This window comes from Pleurodeles waltl, chromosome 1_2 (assembly GCF_031143425.1).
Source record: "Pleurodeles waltl isolate 20211129_DDA chromosome 1_2, aPleWal1.hap1.20221129, whole genome shotgun sequence".
Lineage (NCBI taxonomy): Eukaryota > Metazoa > Chordata > Amphibia > Caudata > Salamandridae > Pleurodeles > Pleurodeles waltl.
Window position 1 is genome coordinate 1,163,160,560 of NC_090437.1, and position 23,317 is coordinate 1,163,183,876.

The 23,317-nt window shown below is 44.9% G+C and overlaps 1 long non-coding RNA gene across 1 annotated transcript in view; it reads right to left on the reverse strand.

Annotated features, from left to right (window-relative positions):
- Positions 1 to 22,878, reverse strand: part of LOC138296052 (uncharacterized) — a 140,835-nt gene extending 117,957 nt beyond the window's left edge. Inside the window, exon 1 of the long non-coding RNA XR_011203738.1 lies at positions 22,820 to 22,878. This is a non-coding gene — a long non-coding RNA (uncharacterized lncRNA). The remainder of the gene's footprint in view (positions 1 to 22,819) is intronic.
- Positions 22,879 to 23,317: the final 439 nt, after the last annotated feature.

Here is a 23,317-nt window from a genome sequence, read left to right on the forward strand (position 1 = left end):
GCCTTGGTGGACTGCTTCCTTGCTGGGCTGCTGACCTGCTGCCCTCATGCCTGAGTTAGAGGGACTGGACCTGCACCTGAACCGTGGACTCTTAGAGTGACGCCAATGGTTAGACAGCTGACCTCCTGTTCAGGGTCACAGGGAAATAACAGGCCCACAATCACCTGAACCAGCACCCAGATCCACCTGGAGCCAGCCTCTGACTTCCAGTAATGCCTCTCAGGTCCTAGTCCTTTGGTATGGCCTCAGTGGAGCTGAATTGAAGTTTGTGGGCTCTTCGCGACTGTGAACTGGCACATTGGAGGCAAAACCTTGGGGCGTGCACTGCACACCAACGCAAAGTTCTGTTAACCTGACCCTTGGCACTATAGCATTGACTGCTCATGGGGACCGCCACAGCGAAGCCCTAGCCTAACCACTCAACAACAGGATGTACGTACTACAGCAATGACCATCCGTGACACCAGGCCAGCTCTTTGCACTACATCGACAACCATCCGTGATGCTTCTCTACTCCTCACGACACCATCCACCATAAACCGTACTTTATGCTCTGGCCTGAGATGGTAACTTTGAGCATGACTAACCTGATCCCTGTATCTGACCGGCCCTCCATTGCAGTCAGCCTGAACTTGTGACATTCCCCCTGTCTCGCACAATACCAGATAACCATAAGTGCCACTTTGGGCTTTTTGGTGCTGTTTTTACTTATATTTTTTAAATTGCATATCTCTGGTTCTACTGATTGGATTTTTGCTGTTTTTATTTCGATTTATTTATTGAATGTTGCTCTATTTTCGAAAGTGGTGTGAAATTTGTCTTGTGTTATGTTTTCCCTTTATTATTGTTTGAAGTGTTGCATAAATACTTTACACATTGCCTGTAAGTTAAGCCTGGCTGCTCTGTACCAAGCTACCAGGGGGTTGGACACAGGTTGATTTGGTGTTTGATTGTGCTTTCACCCCCCCTCAACCAGTAACCCAAATTCTCACAGAAAAGACCCGATTCGGCAGTTCGAGATGGACTGTTCCTACTGGAGCAGGGTCAAGACTGATATTTATATGGCTGGGTCTAATCTGAAGTAGCACAGTGGGCATAAGAATGATATGCTGAAATGCTAATCCAAGCAATTTGTAGTGGTTTGACTTGTTGCTAGCATCCAATAACCTTTTGTGTGTTTGATATACAGGGGCACCACACCCACTCTAGATGCTCAATGAACATATTGGCACAATAGCAACTTCCTCTTCACATCAGCTCCCTCCTGCATATGGGGTCGTCGACTCTCCAGTCAAACAGGGCAACGGCCAGAGTGGCACAACTAACTGAATGGTGGCCTCTTATGGTATATGGGGACGTCAACTTACACACCTCATATGGGCAACGTCCCACTCAGTACGGTTAACTTCATGTGAGCCCACTCTGGCATATGGGGTTGCTGAATTACAAACCAGACACGGTCAACAACCCCTTCAGGGTGGCCCCCTCTGGCATACGGGGTCACTGACTTTCCTACCACGCTTGGGCAATGGCCTGATCTTCACAGTTAATATTAAGGAGTCCCCCTCTGGCATACCAGGTCGCCATCTTACACACTGAACATGGGCAATGGATCAATCAGCATGTTATGTTATGTTGTGTGGATTTGTAGAGTACAGCTAATCACCCATGGGGGCATCAAAGCCCTGAGTAGGGCAGGCCTGAGAGGGGAGGAGGAGATCATACCTGTTTGGTCTGGATGAGCCATGTCTTGAGGTTCCTTCAGAAATCTATGAGGGAGGGAGAGGTTCTGAAGTATTGCGGGAGGCCATTCCAGGTCTTGCCTGCAAGGAATGGAATGGAGCGTTCTTAACTGGCCTTTTTGATGCGAGGGAGGTTAGGAAGCAGATTAAAGGTGTCTGTGGGTTAGTAGAAGTTGAGGCAGAGGTTGAGGTACATTGGGCCCGTTTGTGGGGGGAGAGCTTTGTAGATGTGGGTAAGTAGCTTGAACTTACATGTTTCCTGGACAGGGAGACAGTGGAGACAGTTGAGGTGTGGAGAGATGTGGTTATTTTGCAGGATGTTCAGGATAAGTCTGGTGGCGGGTGTTCTGGATGGTCTGGAGTCAGCGTAGAACAAGAGCTGGGATTCTGAAGCAGAAGGCATTTCTGTGGTCAAGTCTACTTGTGATAAGAGTCTGGGTGACTATTTGTCTCATGTTAAGTGGGATCCACTTGAAAATCTTGTGAAACATTCACATGGTGTGGAAGCACGACGAGGTGATGGTGTTGATCTGTCTGTTCAAGGAGAGTTTGGTGTACAGGATGAACAACGGTTGTTGGCATGGTCCGTAGGGGTGGGTGGGGCAGCCAAGTTCTGAGGGCCACCAAGAGGCATCCCTGCGGGAGTGGTTGTTGCTGAAGATAAGGACTTCGGATTTGTCTGTGTTGAGCTGGAGACAGTTGTTTTTTATCGAAGCAGTGGCGTTGCTCAGCATTTGGTGAAGTGTGCTTTGGCAGTGCGGGTTGTGTTGGTAAGGGAGAGGATGAGTTGTGTGTCATCGACGTAGGATATCATGCTGATGCCATGGGTTCTGACGCTGTTTGCAAGGGGAATCATGTAGATATGGAAAAGTGTTGGGCTGAGCAAGGATCCTTGAGGGACTCTGCACATGAGTGTCTTGGGTTCTGAGGTGTAGGGGTGAAATCTAACTTGTTGAGTTCTGTCAATGAGGAAGGAGGATAACCACTTGACGGCTGATCCGCAGATACCCAAGTGCTGAAGCTTTCTGATGAGTGAGTTGTGAGAGACCGTATCGAAAGCTGCGGAGAGGTCGAGGAGGATGAGTGCGGACGTTTCTCCTCGGTTGATGATTCTTCTGACATCATTGATGGCCGCAATAAAGCCTGTTTCTGAGCTGTGGTTGATGCAAAAGCCAGACTGAGAGCTGTCTAGGAGTTGATGGAGTGCTAGGTGGCCTGTGAGTTAGGTATTGATAGCATTCTCCATGACTTTAGCAGGATAAGACAGGAGCGAGATGAGTCTGTACCTATTGGGAATGTTGAGGTCCACTGTTTGTTTCTTCAATAGGTTGTTGACTTCTGCATTCTTCTATCAATACCTGAAGGTCGCAGTGCTTATGGAGGGGTTGATGACAGAGGTGAGCGAGGGAGAGATGATGGTTCTTCCAAGGTTGTATATAAATTAGGCACATGGAGGGGGTTCCTGAGTGGATGGTATTCATCAGGGCAGTGGTGTCTTCATTTGAGAGGGGCTTCCGGTTGTCTAACTGCTGTTTGGTGATGAGGGAGATATCCTGCTATGGGTCGAATGTGTTGTAGATCTTGGCAATCTTCTGTTCGAAGAAGTTTGAGAGGTCATTGCAGAGTGCTTGGGATGAGATGATGTTGCTGTTGGCAGCTGCGGCGTTGGAGAACTGCTTGACAATGGCAAAGAGTTCTTTGGCATTGTTAGGGCAGGCTTTGAGTATGTGAGTTCGGGTCTTTTTCTTTGAATCTTGTAGTTGTTGGCAGTTGAGCTTGAGGGTGGCTTTGTATGTGGATCTTTCGGTGGTGTTTTTGTAGAGTCTCTCTCTATTTTCTCTCAAGTTGCTTGCAATGGTGGTTGGACTTCCTGAGGTCGTATGTGCACCAGCGGAGTCATTTGTTGTTTTTGGAGGTCTTTTTTCTGGTGGGAGCAGTGCAGCCGGTGCAGTCGGTGAGCCATTTATTGAAGAGTTTGGTGTCAGCATCGAGGTTCCTGGTGTGATTGGCTGTGCGTTTCTGTAGCATCTTGGTCCAGTTTTCTTTAAATAGTTTGCCCCAGTGTTTTGATGGCTTGGTGGGCAGGTATCTTGAAATGTATGATGTTGGGGTCAGACTATGTGAGGGGATGGTAGGCAAGGGTTCTCTTCAGGGTGGTGTTGTAGTCCGTTAGTATTTTGAAGTGGGGGTGTTCCATGAGAATAGTGTCCGTGTCCGTGGAGGTGGTACAGTCAATCACGTTTTTGTAGATGATCACGAGTCCTCCACCTGGTTTGTGGGTTCGGTCCTGGTGTATGATTTTGTATGCGGGTAGGATGGGTGCGGGGATATCTGCCTTGGAGGCTGGTTGAACCATGTTTCGGTCAGGAAGGGAAGACCGGGTGTGTTGCTGTTGAGGAGGCCCCAGATTTCGGTGGAGTTTTTTCCGAAGGATAGGACATTGAGAAGCATGGTGGAGAGGTGGTGTGGGGTGAAGGTGATGGCATGCAGGTTGTTTGGAGGTAATGACGTCAGCATCTGTGGTTTTGCAAGTGAAATTGCAATGAGTGCAGGAGAAAGGTTGTGTGGTGCTGCGGGATGCGCAGTAGAAGTGTGTCTGCCAGTTTGTGTTGTTCTGGTCGCAGAGGATGGGGGATGAGTAGTGACGGCATTCGTTGTCTTCGGTGGCAGCTACAGCTGTGATGCTGCACTGGATGGTCGTGAGGCCAAGGTTACTGGCACTGGGTGCGGTCTGGGCGTAGACGGACTTGCCTTCGGTTCACCAAAGGGCGTGAGCACTGCATGGACCCACAGCGGCCTCCAATAGGTAGGTCCTGGAATGGGCGGGGCTTTTGTTGGCAGGAAGAACAGTGAGCAGTGCCTGGGCAGCAGCAGCGTCACTTGGACAAATGGCAGCAACTGGATCAGGCTGGACCAAGCAGGAACTAGAGGCCACAGGCAAATGAGCGGCTAGGTGCTGAGGTGCCTACTAGTGCAGTCGTGCTGTGGTCTGCATTAAGAAGATCCTAGGGTGGACAAGGCTTCTGTTCACGCAAAGAACAGTGAGCGGGAAAATCCAGGCAGGAAAACTCAGGCAGCCGTGGTGTCACTTGGTCAAACGGCGGCAACTGGATCAGGTTGGACCCAGCAGGAACAGAAGGCCACAGGCAAGTGGCAGGCTAGGGGCCCAGGAGCAGGACAGTCCTCTCCTCCTGGCAACATGGATCTAATCATCAGGATCCCACCACTGGAATTTGCTTCCTCTAGCAATCTCCTCTTCCTCACACACCATGGTGGTCCAGGCTAGGGGTGGGCGGAACTTGCAGTGTTTCACTAGGAATTCCATGGAGTTACATAAAAAATCTGTGAGATTCCACAGCGTTCCGTGAGCAGATGGAAATTGGCACATGCTCAAGGGTGAGTTAAGCACGCAGCAGTGGAACTTTAAATGAGTGAGCCTGTAAATGTCACTCCAGTGACACAGGTAAAAGGGTTATGAGGGTAGTGCTTTGGGCAACCTTCCTGTTCAAACAAGACCACAATCCATAAGGCAAGCTTATGTCATGGAGCACATGCATGATGTATGTCAACCCACAACAACAAAACAACATTATTGCAGCTGGGGCACTAAGGGCAGGGGTACACATCTATCACCATGCAAGAGACTTTTCTTCCCCAAAAATAACAAACACAATGTCTGCAAACATCAAATTGGAGTGTTTGTGACTGTTAAAATGGTTACTTCATCTGGCCCATAGTTACTACTCTGTGGCGTGAACCTTCAAAGCAAACATTACAATTATTAGCTATTACAGAAATAAAAATGAAGGGAAGAGGGGCTGTAAAAATGAAGATGCTACACTTAAGATTCTGTGGTCCATTCTGTTCCCATAGTTGAACTACACTTTGACAACCTATAAAGTTGTCAACACTTATCTCAGACACTATAACGTTTTTTTCATGCTTCTTTGGTAAAGCCACTATTACTATCACCCACTTGATTCAGCAAATCATTGCATCACAAAGAGATTAAATAAACAAAAGCAAAATCACCTACATGAAGCATCAATGACACTAGTGCAAAAATGAGTCTCAAAGGAGAACGCATAGGTATATTCAACATATTCATGTATTATAATGATAAAAATGCAAGCAAGGCATGTGTTTTAAATCTAACTTTGCAACATATGAACGTCTGTATGCACACAGTGCACATGTTTCTATAATTTCCTTTGAGTGTGCACATGTTACACTCAAATGAATTTCTGATGGCCCAGTCATATATTTTAAGTCTGGTTTTTGCCCAGCAGATTCTAAGGAGACGGGTCTTCATCACAGTCACAACAGTCTTACTCAATCTTGTCACACTAAGCATGCTTCAATCCTTTTCATTTGTAGCCTATCTTGTAGTTTGGCCACAGTAGAACATATTTCCCTCTAGGTACCCTTGCATAGTTTGAATTTCTGGATCTGCTCTATAATGGCCTCAGTCATATCTTTGTACCCAATCTTCCACCACGTTTAGGTACTTATACTGCCTACCTATTCAAGGACAGCATCCTGCAGAAGTCAATCTTCTGCTCTTACTCTTCTCTATTAACATATCCTTGAGTGGTGATCTAAGCCTTTGATCTCCACTGCCATCTATTTCCTGATGTCTATCCTCATGCTCTCAGTGCCGCACTCATCTGTCTGTTTGCACCCCTTACCTGGAATACTCTCCCTTGACCTTTCCCTCCATAAAAAACTGGGTTACTGGTTGACCTAGGTGTGAGGCCTGGTCAAGCAGTAACCACAATCCTTTTCAGAGTAAGGCACAAGCAAACACGAAATTAACCTGTTCTCAACCCCCTGGTAGCTTGGCACAAAGCAGTCAAGCTTGAATTAGGGGCAATTTGTAAAGTATTTGTGCAACATTTGAAACAGTGAAAGCAACACACAAAAAGATCTCACACCAGTTTGGAAAAATAGAGATTAATGTAATAAATAAAACAAGCCAAAATGACAAAGATCCAGCCAGTAGAACTGGAGTTATGTATATTTAAAGAATAAAATAACAAATTGCACCTAAAAGCATAAAGGGCCAACCAGGGATATCTGGTCATGCTGGACTGGGTCAGAGTCAAAAGTTCAGTCCGACCGTGATGGAGCACAGGTCGGATACACAGTCCCAGGATAGTCCATCTGAAGGTTTACCTTCTTAAGTTTTGTGCCAAGAGTTCAGTTTGTGTTGGAGAGAATCAAGTGGAGCAAAAAGAGTGTCACAGGAGGCTGCCAGTGTGGCACAAAGAGTAGTCCGGGCATCGCAGTAGGGCTGGCTGGTTCTTCCTGCTGGCAATCCCCCATGGGTAGTTGATGCTTCGGTGCAAAGAGACTGCCTGGCGATAGTTCGCACTGATTTGTGGTGCAAGACGTGTGGTCTCAGTGCGAAAGGGCCCATTCGCTATTGCAAAGACCCCAAAAGCTTGATTTTAACAGCCTGTGAGCCACACCAAGGGGCCTGGACCTGAGAGGCACCACTTGTATAGGCATGCCTTGTAAGTGCACAAATGCCCTGCTTTCCTGGCCCTGCCTCCAGACTAAATACACTGGGTTGCAGCCCAATGTGTGGAGACAGGACACTGCCTCTTCAAGTGCAAGTGAGGCTGGTCCCAGCTCCTCTCTCCCACCCTGCCAGTGATGCCCCATCAAGTATCACCTAAGCTCCTGATTGTGGTGGATGTTTAGGGAGAATGCACGCAACCTAACTTTGTCAGCTACACCCAGTCATGTGTCCCAGAGACAGACTGCAGGCACCAAATGGCTAAGGCAAGAAAATGCCAACTTTCTAAGAGTGGCATTTTGAGGATTACATTTTGAAATCTGAATTGACCATAAATGGGGATTTTACACTGGGATTCCAGAGACACCAAACATGAAGGGGTTGTCTGCTCCCATTTGGAAATTACACTTATACAATGTAATAATGTAATTCAAATGTTATCCTATGGGAGAGGTAGGCCTTGCAGTAGTGAAAATTAACTTTATGAGTTTTTCACTACCAGCACATGTAAAACTTAAAAGTACATGTCCAACGTTTTAAATTCATTGCACCCTGCACTTTGGGATATCCAGGGCCTACCCCAGTGGTGACATATATGTATTAAAAAGGGAGGTTTGAGTCTGACAAAAGGGTTATTTCACCGGGTTGACATGGCAGTTTAAACTGTACACACAGGCTCTGCAAATGGCAGGCCTGAGACATGTTTAAAATGCTAGTCAAGTGAGTGGCATATTTAGTGCAGCGGGCCCACTAGTAGCATTTAATTAACAGGCCCTGGGCAGAGGTAGTACCACTTTACTAGGGACTTATAAGTAAATTAAATATGCCACATAGGATAAGCCAATGTTACCATGTTTAGAAGAGAGAGCACAAGCATGATAGCACCTGTTAGCAGTGGTAAAGTGCACAGAGTACAAAGACCAACAAAAACGGGTTCAGCAAAAAGAAGATGGTAAAAACCAAAAGGTTTTGGGATGACCCTGCAGAAAGGGATAACTCCAATACCATGTATCTCCCATTCTCTCTATTTTATTTGAGATACTTAAAACTCATTTATGCCCCTCTTGGTAATGGCTTCTCTTTACACGTCTAAAAAAAAGAGTGCCACATTCTTTTGCTTTTTTTATTGTTATTTTTAGTTCAAATATTAATTTACTTCTACACATTGCAAGTACAATTCTTCTGAATGCAAAGATCACTCAAGGTGATCGATGTGCTCCGACATCAGGGTGCATCCACCTTCGCAGCCCTTAACTCTGCAACTGGTTACCTCCTTAGCATTGGAAGAGGAGAAGGGAGGAGTTGCCACCAAAGGCGCCTGGTGCTCTAGACTACAGTATGGTCTTCAACATCTCAGACCTCAGGGAGGCACAGTGAAATGCTGCCCTGCTCTCTCAAGAGAGGAACAGCCTCTGAAAATGAGTGCTTGCAAACAAAATCCCACAAAATCTGCAGGAGGCACAAAAGTTGGCAGCTATTTTGAGTGAGTAAGGCCAACCCTTACATGTGCTCACCACCAGTCAATGAAGATCCTTTTCGGAGGTAGCAGTGCTCAGAGGCTATTACTGCAGAAAGTTTGGACAACCATCACATTGGCCAGGGGCCAATTTACATACAGCCTAGCATGGGGAAAGCCTTCAGCACAGGTCTCTTGGTAGAGGCATGCGGATCCAAGTTTTCAAGTACAAAAGACTCTGAGTAGAGTGCTATTCTGGACATTAGATATTGGACATAAATTTGAATTTCTGGCAAGTGGAGTGGTAATAGGAGAGTCTAATTTATGTCCCGTTCTGAGTATCTGTGGAATAAGACTGGAGGCACAAAGCCTTGGAGATGCAGACTTTGCTTTCAGCTTGCTGGGACACTGAAGAGGTCATATTAAGGTAGGTGTGAGAGTTGAGTTTCTGTTAATAAGGAACATTTCTAATTGAGCTTGTGCTAATATCAGATTGTGTTTACACTGTCCTCCATCTTCCCTCTACCTCATAATATACCACGTGATGACTACTGCTGATTTCTGCTCCACATAAAGTATGGCCAGTGTTCACTTGAGCAAGCAGAGAGAGTACTTAGAAAAGTTTCCTCATTCTACTGAATCAAGGACGCTTTCCACCATCCTAGGCCAATGCCAAAACAATACATCTGTTTAACTGTTCAGCTAAGACGGTGAGAATGGCTAAATCTCAATGTATTACTATACTGAGAGAATCCTCAAATGTATTCTATATTATATTGTTCCTTTTAGCTTGTCTCCTATTGGTGCAAATCCTGAGAACCATGTATTCCCACAGAAAGTATGAAAATCTCTGTGTAAAGCTCTATAAAGTTTGTGGATTCCTGTAACCTTAGAAAGTGAGTCTATGCCTGATTTAACTTAGAACTGTATTGAGTCCTTTGTACTATCATTTATATGCTTTGCTGATAAACTTGCTTACAGCATCTTCATTGTAATCTGCCTGTTAATTCTTTAAATAAATCCTTCTCTGTGATTCTTATGAGAGTGTTTCAGCCTTGTTATAAGGATTCCCCTAACCAGAAAGAGTTACGGTTCCAGTTGGGGAGCACCAAAGTCTGTGTTGGGACTACACCTCTCCTAGTCGGTGACCCCCATCAATTAGAGTTTAAGAAAGATTTGCACGCTGTTGGAAACAGCACTTCTTGAAACTGATTGAACTGAAAGGGGACCTGGTGCACTCCTAAGCCATTCTTTGAAGTCTCCCCCACTTCAAAGGCACATTTGGGTAAATAAACAGGGCCTCTGCCCCTTCCAACTCAGACACTTCCTGGAGAAGAAACTTGTAACCAGAACCTGCATCCTGCCAAGAAGAACTGCGTGGCTGCCCAAAGGACTCACCTGGCTGCTTTCTGTGAAGGACTGCTGCCTTGCTGTTGCCCTGCTGCCTTGCTACTCCCTGGCTGTGGTGAAGAAGTGCTCTCCAAGGGCTTGGATAGAGCTTGCCTTCTGTTCCCTGAAGTCTCAGGACCAAAAAGACTTCTCTCTTGCAACTGGACTCCTTGTGCTGCGACAATTCGACGCACAGCTTGCTAAAACTGACGCACAGCCTGCCTCGCAGTGAGAAATTCACCGCACGCCGAACCAGAATGACACAGCGCTTGTGACTTCGCTCCACAAGCCCAGGATTCCACGCACAGACCCCGGGGCGTCTGAAAACCCCGCAACCCGAAGAGGATCCACGACCGAGCGCCGGAAATTGACGCACAGCCGTCCCTGCATGTAAACTAAACGATGCATCACCGTGTGCGGCCCGAGAAGTCGACGCACACCTCCTTTGTTTCCATGCTTCTCCTCTTCTGTGGCCCATTGCGGAGATTTTTCAAGCGAACCAGGTACTTTATGCTTAAAAGAGACTTTATTTTCTTTAAAAAGACTTAAGACACTTTATATCACTTTACAGTGATAGCTCTACATTTACATATTGCATCTTTGATCGTTTTGACCTGCAAGTATCCAGATAAATATTATATATTTTTCTAATTACTGAGTGGTGTATTTGTGTGGTGCCTTATTGTGTTATTGTATGATTTATTGCACAAATACTTTACACATTGCCTTCTAAGTTAAGCCTGACTGCACAGTGACAAGCTACCAGAGGGTGGCCACAGAATAATTTGGTTTCTGTGTGACTTACCCTGACTAGAGTGAGGGTCCTTGCTTGGACAAGGGGGTAACCTGACTGCCAACTAAAGACCCCATTTCTAACACACACCAACATGGGTGTAGAGGTGATTTTTTAAAGGAGCTCTTGTGTGCCGGAATTAAGGTTCCAAGTAATGTAAATAGTCGGTAGAGCTGCAAATAATTGTGGTTTGCCTTTTAGAGGCCTCACCTTTGCTAATCCTTCTCGTACTTCTCCATCCTTCCCACTCCCTTCTAAGGAGACCATAACCCAGAGCTGTGGAGAGTAAGTGGGTGTTCTCTGCACTCTTCCCAATCCTCAATACATCGCTTGTCTGCAAGGAAGCAGGTAGGTGTTTAACTTACAGTCGATGGAAAGAACATAAATTTGTTCGTGTTAGCTCATCAACTGAGTAATCGGCCTTCTATCTGACCAATCTACTCTCAGGTGTGCCTATCCTAACCCCATACCCCTGTTGCGTGGGCTCTCATTATCCTAAATGAGACTACTGGATTTCTAGGTAGCAGGATCTATAACGGTGTGGGGGACTGAGTCTGACCCACGTGTAAAGAACTCTGTCACCCTAAATCCGGGTTTTGCTCCGGCTAACTAGCAGTGCCTCATTTCTCCCATGTGGAAGGAATGATTTGGCAGCCGAGCGCATGACATCTTTGGAACTTCTCAGGGAAGTCGTGGTTACTCAGATCCAAACCAACTCTCTTATTTCCAATATGATCTCATATACAAATGACAAAGACAGTATAAGTTTTATATAATGTTTGAATAAAATGACTGTATTTTAGATATTAAGGCGTGAGCCGCAATAACCAGAACGATACAACACAGTAGGATTGAAATAGTCACCAGGAGAGTAAAACATAAGAACAAAGCTATCATATTGTCTAACAGTTTCTACTCTCCCTCTGCTTGTTCTATTTAGAGCACAGCATGTTAAGCTTCTAGCTTGCCTATTAGAATCACTGTGGAGACATCAGCCCTCATACCTGAGCAAAGACCTGTGATCTTGGTTCAGCATCTGCAACGAGGCAGTCAGCGTCTAGTTGTGGTTCCCTGGTCGGAATCTCCCTCTTGCGTGTATTGGGACAAGGAAGTGATTTTATAACTAACATGTCATCGTGATCACAAAATGTCCCTACGCAGGAATGCCAAGTCTAAACTCCTACCACGTCTATCGGCAACGTACCAGACTGTATCCTTGACTGAAGCACAGAGTAAATATGTTATGGAGAACTCCAGTGCTGAAGTAGGCAAAACAGTGTGATATGAGTAAAAAACAACACCGTAGAACTGGCTATTTGAAAAATAACAGTACGAATCCTAATAAAAAGCATGTAGAGCAAAGTGCACAGAGGCTCTAAGCTGTCAGCAAATGAATAAAATATATTCAGGGCAAAGTGCACAAAGGCCTAAAGCCTGAGGCTAAAGCGCAATGAATACGTAAAACTAACCACACTACACCCTCCCCTTGTCGGTAGCAAGTGGTTCCAATAATATAAAAGGATGCCCTAAATATAAACTAAATTATTTCGACAAGGTGAGAAGACAACAAAGTCATAAATTTAGGTAACATGTGATCATAAAGCCAAATTCAATATAGTGTCAATTTCGTAAAAATCCAATCGTCAGATAGAAGCAATAGAACGCAGGAGTTCCTCCACTTCGATATATGTCAATATCGGAAGATCCACGCCACAAAGTACCATGGAGCAGGTGTGATCCAAAGCCCCAAAACCATTCAGGGCGGCACCCCGTGCAGGGCCTATGAAAGAGACAATACCATCTTCCTCCAGGAAGGGAATCTATTAAACTGCCTCACGAAGCAAGCGCATCCGTAGGGCACAAGTCTGGGAATGAGCCCTAATCGGGAACATCAACAGATCAGTATCGACCATTGGAGGGCGCTGCAATGAGAGACAGAGAGCCAGTGCATGTTCAAACGAGCACCAAAGGCATTGAAACACGGGTTGCACACAATCCAAAACCGGTCTGAATTACAGAGACCAGTCACACTCCAAATGTCCCAGGAGTGTCGCTCCAAAATGCTGCATCATGCGTTCACGACACAGCTGCGCCGACGGGAGCAGCAATACAGGATCTCGTCGTGATGGGACAGCCATTGCGAAAAAATAGCAACAACAGCAAGACTCCAGCCAATAAAGCCAAAGTAATCGGGAAACCCCCAAAAATGCTTCAGAAAATAGAATGTATAGCCGAAGGTATCAAACCGAATATGGAAGAGAAGGTATGAGCAAAACCAACACCAACGACTTTGAAAAAATGTGCAATACCAGCAGTGCTGGATGCATTAAATATACGTCCCACAAGTTCACCGAAGTGATTCGGAAAGTTAGTATTCAAAAGGGACTGTATCTCCGCCGATGACCTTGCCACCTGAAGTGCGTAGGTCTCGCTAGCAGATGTAAGGGCCACATGCTTTTGAAACAATAAAGCTTTTAGCCGACTCAACTTGTCGAAATCAACCTTGGAAGTAGCAATATGAGGCCAGATGTCCGCTACCTCCCTAAATTGAGTGGGGGGAAACAACACATTCCCGCAGCACGTAACGGCCTTGTTGACAACGACAATGTAAACTATTCCGGCACGCATGCCACAGCAGCGTTCGCTGTTAAGAACAATGTAACTGCCGTTAGAAAGCACTTGGAAAGTGTTTTTAATAACCGGGACTGGAACTCCCTTCAGATAACAAGCTAAGTTAGCAATCGAAGCGTTACACGCCCCGTGCAAGGACAGCTGTTTACAAACCATTGAATGGCTGACAGAAGCTTCGCATTCGCTGCCGCTAAGAAAAACCTCCTTCAAACCATTAACACATCTGTACTGAAAGGGAAGGTCCCACACCTCGTGTATGTAACTGTCTCCCAATAGTTCAGATCTACCCACCGGAATGTGCTTCAAACACAAAGTAAATTGCAAAGTAGAGATAGGCAAATTAATAACCCCATGAATCAACCATTCAGCTGACGGAATCTCAGCTACCGTGAAAGGCAGTTTTCAATATTTAACATAACATATGTCGCTTCCTTTTTAGCCATCAGTTGTTGTTGACGAGTCAAATTAAAAGAGATAAAGATCTCTCTGGCACGAACGTGCTGCCACGGAACGCGACCCCCCTTCAAGGTCTGAAGAGTCCAACCCAGCTGCATGATGGACCGTGTCTGACTCTGCCCATGATATAAAGAAGACATGTCCGATTTAATAATGTCAATGGCAGAGGAAACAATGCTGTCAATCGTGTAAACACGGTCAGAAAGGGTATGCATGCCATTATCAACAACAGACAAAGTCTGCATCAGATTTTCCTGATCAATCTGCCTCAAACGGGCTGCAGCCTCTTGTTGTGAAAGCTTCCAAATCTCATTATAAACCTCGTATAAGAACCTTTTCTTCCGTGGTACTTTGGGACCTGACAAAAAATCTTGTAAATCAGTATCATTAGACAGTAACGTGAGATGTGACTTAACTGCATCCAGCGTGGATGACTTCAACCATTGCTGACAAAGCTTCCCCACACTGTATGTAGTTATAATATCAGCATGTTCTGGTGATACGTAACGAGGGTCTGCCCTACTAGTCCTGAACCCCCCTGAAGAGGTGACAAAACGTTGATGACACACATTAGTGTCTACAGGCCATAATAACCACCCGCCTGGATGTAACGATGAAGTGTTAAGCGTACCATTCTGGACCCAATGTGTAGAGTCACTAAAAGTAGCATTCACATAGTGCTGCCAATTTGTTAATTTAGAAGGGACAGGTAGACTAGGCAAAGTCAACTCCCTAATTGTCGCTAAGCCCAAACAGCTAGTCTGTTGTACTGTGTCATTGAGGAAAATCATCTGCACAAGGATAATACATGCTCTAAATAACGTGTCCCTGACGCGCATTTGCCAATTGTTCGAACCCCAAACACTTTTCAAGTCAACAGTTTTAAACCAGTATTCATATCCCTCGACCGAAAGTTTAGATACAAACAAATTGGAATACAGTAATTTAGTATCGGTCAATAACATTTGCTTATTAGAATACGGTGCAACTTTAAAATAGTAGGACTTAGCATTACGTTGATCATGCCCAGAAAAATATGCAAATTTATCATAATACGTTTTCGAACTCCCTTGTGGAGGAGTCGAGCAATGTTCCCATTGCACATAATTAAACATGGGCTTAGGGCTACTAGCTTTATGAATAAAGTGGTGTCCATAATAGTTGTAACAAAACATGTCACCATGATTATCTCTAAACTGGTAAGCATCATCATCATCGTCATAGACAGTATAATATTGCAAATCCGTTAGCATAGAATCTACTGTCTTCACATCCCAATCATCAGAAACAATGCCAGGTATAACAATATCATTCATTGATAATTTGAGGACATACAGTATTTGAATCAATTCAGTGGGACCATATATATCAAACATTACTTTATCCCACACAATTCCATCCGGAACTGGTATTGCAGAAATGTTTACAGTGGACAAGTCTCTTCGAACCATATGAGACGAAAAATGCGGTTTTAACACAGTCTCCACGTGCTCAATGTCAGATCGATCAGGAAGAAAATGACCATGTATTATCAGAAAAAAAGTAACCACAAATCCCAACCATAATAAAATAGTCATCTCGGCCAAAAACAGCCAAAAATAGTTCCAAGGAAAAACAAAATATGTGCGTTTAAGCAATCCCAGCAGCCGTCGTGGACCGTGGACAGAAGACATCGAGGACGAGGAGCCGGACACATCATTATCAGCGTCGTTGAAGCAACCAGAAGCAGTTCTAGCAAAAGGAGCAACTGTGAACAAAGAAGCAGATGGAGGCTCTCGCCGTGGCACACTATAAACCACATGTTCAGAAACATCAGTAGAACGCACAGCAATTTGATCAAAAGATTCCATATTAATCGCCGTCGGTGGAGCAATCGCAAGATCATCATCCACCCTCCCCAAGCTCGGAGAGGAAACATTGTCGGTGAAAATCACCTGCAGCGGGACTTCTTCCCCAGTAGTGAGAGGGATTCCGGAACTACTGGGTGTCCCTCTTGGTCTGCTGTGCAGAATCGGCCACATGTTGTAACTTGACATTATCAATGGAAACAAAGCGATTTCCTTTGGCCCCTCGCAGCAGCGGTAAAATCACAGTTCTCGTGCCGCTCACCCCCAACACAGGTCAGGTTCTCGATAAGAAGGACCAAATTCTTTTTTAACTGCGACCTTTTCACGCACTAGATCCCCAATCCTGGGTATCCAACCAGTAGGTGTTACTGGCTCATCCTTAATTCCTGAGGAGGCAGCACTGGCAGAAGAGTTATCTTCACGGAATTGTTGTAAATCCTGCAAAACAGTGACACGATCATTTATGTCAAAGGGCGTATCTGCCGCCTCCACACCAGGACCATCTAGATCAGGAACATACATTTGTGTTCCAAACAGGCACTCATATGAAGTACGACCCCCCAGTGACCTTCTAGGCAAGTTATTAAGTGCTCTCTGTACTCCATATAGGTGGGCTAGCCATCCACGACCCGTACCTATAACTCTGGCAGTTAGGGACTGCTTTAAATCACGATTTAAACACTCCACAACAGAATTTCCCTCGGGATGAAATGGAGACGAGAATTGGAGTTGGACCCCCAACGAAGCCATGGTGTCCCTGAATGCCTTAGAGGCAAAAGCAGGGCCCTGGTCCGAATGAAAAGCCGCAACTGCAAATATATCGACAAAGATGCGCAAATCTTTAATAACAGTTCGAGCGTCAGCCGAGCGTTGTGGCCATACCCACACAAATCTGGAGCACGAATCTACAGCAACCAATATATATTTGTATGCACTATCTGGTGTCAGCGGACCACAATGATCCAAGTACACACACTGTAATGGTTTATTTGAAATCAGAAGGGGCGTCTGCTGCGGGCGTCTAGCCGACGATGCTTTAATTTGTTGACAAACGTCACAACAAAGGACATATTGCTTCGTCTCTTTATAGAAACCAGGCCACCAGTAACGAGCCTGTAAAAGTGAAATCGTGGCAGCCACCCCAGCATGTGCAGAAGCCACCCCCTCATGTGCTGCAGAAATCAATCGAGGTCTCTCAATTTTATTGGGAATTTCACGTACACCAATGCCTGGAATTGTAACAGTAGCATTCAGCGCACCATTCAAGCAGTAACTATATTTTGAAGGAAATCCTTTAGGAAAGGGCGTGCCATCAGCCGTAGCCTTTATGGCAGCCGAAATTTCTGTGTCTGGTTTGGAACTCGAACGAGTCACTGCGGCTACAGTGGCGACAGCCACTGCCGATTTCGCGGCTTCATCAGCCAAAGTATTCCCAGCAACGTGTATTTCAACGCGCTGGTGTCCAAGTGTATGCACAACATGGACTTTAGGAAGCGTTTCCTTCAGATCCGCAACCTTACCCCACAACATTTTATGTTTAATGGTGTTGCCTTTAGAATCTCTGAACCCATTCATCTTCCAATAGTGTAGATATTCATTGAAAGACTGAACACAGTAGTAGGAGTCACAGACCAGCAAGGTTAAAGTTGCCGGATCTGCGTGCTCCAAAGCTAACAATAGAGCTTTGAGCTCAGCCAGCTGTGCCGTGCAATCTCCCAAGGTTTTAGTATAAGTATGTCGGGGGCAGAACACGTCCCCCTCCATAGTGCCGCTCACCACCACACATGCAGCAGAATACTGTTGTTTAGTCCCAACCGCCGGTTGCGCAGAGCCATCGGTATACATGACCACCTGATATTGGTCAATAGGCAACGTACCAGCAGGAACAGGGTATTCCATTTCATATTGAAGAAATTCTTGAGTCTGCAGTTTAGGGTCAAATACATAATCTACATCAGTGGCTGTCAAAGACGTAGCCCATTGTATCCATCGCGGGTGTAAAGCTTTCGAATTTGGAACACTCGCTTTTGTAACTGCCTCTAAGGCCGGAATTGGGGAAACGACAACGATGCGTTGACCCTGGGCCAGCGGTCTTTCTTTAATAACAGCCATCTGTACTGCTGTGAGAATTTTCTCAGTCTGTGCAAAACGTTGTTCTGCAGCAGAATACAAGTGAGACTTGTATGCAATCGGGCCTGTCTCCCCCTCATTAAAGGTGACATAAGTAAACCCAACAGCCCCAAGTATCACCCTGATGACTAAATGTGTCTTATTGTCCCGTGTGTGTAAGTGTTTAACTGCTAAGAGATCACTTTGTAATTCTCGTAGTATGTGTGTATGTTCAATCGTCCAAAATCTACTTGAAAAATTCGGGCGAATCAACTCGTATAATGGTTTTATACGCGTCGCATAATCAGGAATGTAAGTTCTGCCAAAATTCAGAAACCCCAACAATGACTGGAGCTTCCGAACCGTATTAGGAGGCTGCAATAAAGCACATTTCTCAAAAAAATGTGGCGCTAAGCTCTTGCCCTCACTCGACAACTCATATCCCAGGAAAATGACGCTGAGGAAGGCAATCTTCGATTTCTTAAAATTAAACTTATAGCCAATATCAGCAAACCCCACAACAATGCGCGATACACGCCTTAGATGTTGCAGAATCTCATCATCTGTCAGATATATGTCATCAACATATGATAACGCCTCAGGGTCGAACTCATGCAGCATTTCAGTTACACGAGCCGAAAACAGTCCTGGGCTATTCTTATACCCCTGAGGCAAACGACAAAACATTTTCTGAGAGCCAAACGCACTGAAACAGGTATAGTCCCGACTCTCGGGTGCTATATTCTGGCAGAAAAATCCATTCGAGATATCCAATGTTGTCTTGTATTTTTTACGCACTATATTATTCATAAGCGCTGCGCTGTGTGAATTCTGTATTGCATATGTGCTTGTATGACTATTCAAATGTCGGTAATCCACCACTATCCTATATAAATGGTCCGGTTTAGCAACCAGAAATAAGGGATTATTCATCGGCGAGACACAGGGCTCAATTACACCCTGATACTCCAATTGTGTAAGAATTTTTCTAACCGAAGCCCTTGCTTCAAATTTGATAGGATACTGCGGTTGTGGCTGAGGTTCGCCCTTTATCGGAATTACATGATAAGGTGATTGTCTGTCCCACCCCACGTTATTTCTATACAAGGCGGGAGCCTGTGCTAGAGCCCATGATTTACTATAGGACTCCGCTAGTTCTCTTGGAACAAGTGGTGAGAAGGAAGGTGTAATAACCTCCTCCCCAACCGGACAGTCGCGAACAAAGTCAGGTGGCCAATCTTGTTCGGCCAGCAGAACATCATATGATTTTACCACATGGTCCCAAAAAATGGCGTTTATAATACGGTCAATGTCCCCTTCCAATCGCAGAGTCACTTCATATACTCTATCAGGATCAGAGACTCGCATATCCGCCGTCTCGACTTGTATGAAGTCATCAGTTGCTTTCACCTCCAGATGCTCTAGAAGACTCCGGCGAACTATTGTGACCTCTGCCGCGCTGTCTAACAGTGCTAACGCCCATGTCTTGTTCGTCAAGAGAACTCTCTTCTTGAGCGGCATGTCTAACTGAGACTGCTGCCACTTTCTTCTCTTTAAATTGCTGTTTTTGTTGCAGCGGTTTTTCTTCTTGTTTAATAGAAACCTCCGCTGAGCGTTGTGAATCCTGTCTCGGTTTCATGTACTCCGTCCTCCGCTCTGACCGCCCACCTCTCTCACTTCTCTTTTCCGAGGAGTCCTGAAAGGAACGAGATTGGCGTGTATCAGTATATTGATATCTATCAGGCGTCTTCAAAGTATCCCTATTCCTGAGATTATACTTATTCTGTGGTGTCTCCGGTTGCGGAGACTGTCCACCATCTTTCTTAGGTGTTTGCTGTTTCTTTTCCCAGCGCTTTTTTGAACCTTCAGGTTGTTGCTGTTTAGCATTATCTTTATTATTTTTACCCTGTAACTGGGGTTTTTGTGGTCTAGCCCCTAGGCTATCACGACCAATACTAGAATATGTTTCCGCTATTATTCTCGGAAGCTCCCGCTCCTGATTAAGCAGCGGAACATCCCGAAGACGCATTTGCACTGCTAGTGCTACTGACTCTCCTTTGAGATTACTCAAAATAATAGAAGAAACTGTGGCAAAATTGCCCAGCAACTGCATGCCCAAATCTAAGGCAGGGGCAAACCCATATTCATCCTGAATCTGTTTAAGCACGTCCGGTAAATTAGCTAATGTCAGTGTACCGTGTGCCGTAGTGTAGAGCGCGGCAAACACCGTGCCGCAGGTATTACAAAGGTCCACCGGAGGAACCATCCCGTACGGCAAACACATCGTCAAAATTCTATGTTTATCCTGAGGTCCCGTATGGGGAAATACTGCTTCCAGCGTATTAATTTTGCGCCAGCCAAAATGGAGTCTCCTCTCGTTTAGCCGGTACTTTACCCATAACTGAGTGCACAGTGGCCGGATTAATACCCGGAACCACAGCCTGTGGGTGCGCTGGAGCAGCACGCGCTGCATTCGTATTTAGTGTCTGCATGACAAACTGAACTAATCGGCTATATGTAGCCGTTAATTCTGTATATAAACGACGAACTTCAACCACTGCCAATTGAGCAACCGCAGGATGAGGTGTATATGTAGCCAATAAAGGCCAGGTAGGACCATCATTACTCAGTGGACCTAACCTAACTTGTGCTACTGAGTGTGGGAGGGCGCCATCAAGCCAATTATGGTGTTCTTGATAAGATAGAGGTATTTCTAAATAAGCGTAAGCCCTGTATTGTCCAGGGACATTCGCAACAGTGTATTCATGAAAAGTATTTGTTCCCCCATCCACTGCTGGAAATCCGACCCAAGAATAAAAAAGTTCCGTTCTATAGCTGCATGGGCGTCCACCACAAAAGTGACTGGACCCCCCTGGACTGTCAGTCCATGTGTCAACAGATGTCCCGTGAGCGGGTGACGCATATTAATTGCTATATTCACTACATTAGGATTCGCCATTTTTATAAAAAATAGCTCCTGGTCAGAGAAGGCACACCAATATCGGAGTTTTCCTTTCAAAGTTCAAGCTTGAACAACCAACCACTAAGCAATAGGAAGGACCTATGCCGTGGCGGCGGAAACCCTCAGCCCCACGGACGTCTCTGTATACGGAACCGAGGAGTCAAAATATATATGAGACCAAGAGAGTCAGTCGGACCTAATCATTAGAGCCAGACCAAACGTTGGGCGCCATGTCGCGTGGGCTCTCATTATTCTAAATGAGACTACTGGATTTCTAGGTAGCAGGATCTATAACGGTGTGGGGGACTGAGTCTGACCCACGTGTAAAGAACTCTGTCACCCTAAATCCGGGTTTTGCTCCGGCTAACTAGCAGTGCCTCATTTCTCCCATGTGGAAGGAATGATTTGGCAGCCGAGCGCATGACATCTTTGGAACTTCTCAGGGAAGTCGTGGTTACTCAGATCCAAACCAACTCTCTTATTTCCAATATGATCTCATATACAAATGACAAAGACAGTATAAGTTTTATATAATGTTTGAATAAAATGACTGTATTTTAGATATTAAGGCGTGAGCCGCAATAACCAGAACGATACAACACAGTAGGATTGAAATAGTCACCAGGAGAGTAAAACATAAGAACAAAGCTATCATGTTGTCTAACAGTTTCTACTCTCCCTCTGCTTGTTCTATTTAGAGCACAGCATGTTAAGCTTCTAGCTTGCCTATTAGAATCACTGTGGAGACATCAGCCCTCATACCTGAGCAAAGACCTGTGATCTTGGTTCAGCATCTGCAACGAGGCAGTCAGCGTCTAGTTGTGGTTCCCTGGTCGGTATCTCCCTCTTGCGTGTATTGGGACAAGGAAGTGATTTTATAACTAACATGTCATGGTGATCACAAAATGTCCCTACGCAGGAATGCCAAGTCTAAACTCCTACCACGTCTATCGGCAATGTACCAGACTGTATCCTTGACTGAAGCACAGAGTAAATATGTTATGGAGAACTCCAGTGCTGAAGTAGGCAACAGTGTGATATGAATAAAAAACAACACCGTAGAACTGGCTATTTGAAAAATAACAGTACGAAGCCTAATAAAAAGCATGTAGAGCAAAGTGCACAGAGGCTCTAAGCTGTCAGCAAATTAATAAAATATATTCAGGGCAAAGTGCACAAAGGCCTAAAGCCTGAAGCTAAAGAGCAATGAATACGTAAAACTAACCACACTACACCCCTGGATCTTATTGCGTTTGACAGCTGATATAGTCTCATGACTTCCATCACAAAGTTAGGGCAGTGAGAAGTACCTGCCATCTGAGTCCTGGCTGATAGGATGGTACGAATATTAGTGGTGGTTGAAATCCAAACATAACTTTTCTAGGGATAGGTCGTTGTGTGCCTTCCTCTGGAGTTTGCTCCATGCACTCATGCTGGAAGCAAAAGAAGGCACTGCTCAAATCGGGGGGAGGAGGGGCATGGAACCTAAGAATAACTGTGTTACAGGCACAATCTTGGTACTTTACCATCGAAGGCAGACCACAGAGTGTAACACACCTGCACTCCAACCACATGCTCAACACATTTTTGAATGCCACTACCTGTGTGTAGTAGGTTGCTCGCAAAATGTACTGCTTAAGAATGCAGTGTGCAAAAATGGTATGGATTTGACACTATGAGTTTATTGCGACTTGGGTCAAGCATCGAAGTTTAAAAGCCACAACTGTTAGTCTATGAAGTGAAAACTAATTGGAATTCAAACATTATTATGAGTGTGGTCGTGTAAAATAAGACAAAAACTATTCATGGGCCCAGCCTTTTATATGTGTAAACCATATCCTCTTTTAAGCACTTACTGATTTTGTTTAAATTAACTTTAATGAAGGATTATCAATCTCAAACAGGTACATTACCTTCAAAGGATGTGAAAACAGTTCATTTTCTGTCTGTCTATTCAAATGTTTGCCACACTAAAAACACATGGAAAAAAGGTTGAGTGTTATCATTGTACAATTTCACAGTGGTGATTTGCGACAAGAAAATTTCACAATATACAAAATATTGTTCTGATCGGTGGTTCACTCTTGGGCGCTAACTAGAAAGCATTGTATTGCTGCATGATTTCATATACATCTGTGAAGCAGGAGAGCACATATCACCTACTTACTATTGAGAGAATCCAGGAAACCATTTTTAATAATAATAAAAAGAAAATAAGATACGCAAGGTACCGTATGCAAAGAAAAAGCGTGTACTGGCAAAGCCAATAGGTGTGACTTCGGTCCCAAGCTATTAGCCATTTCTTGTTTTCTTTGAATGCTTTTATTATAGTATAGAAAAACTATTCAAACCACTTGTGCGCTTGTACTCTGACTTACAGTATATTTTAATGTTCATCAAAAGATGGGCGC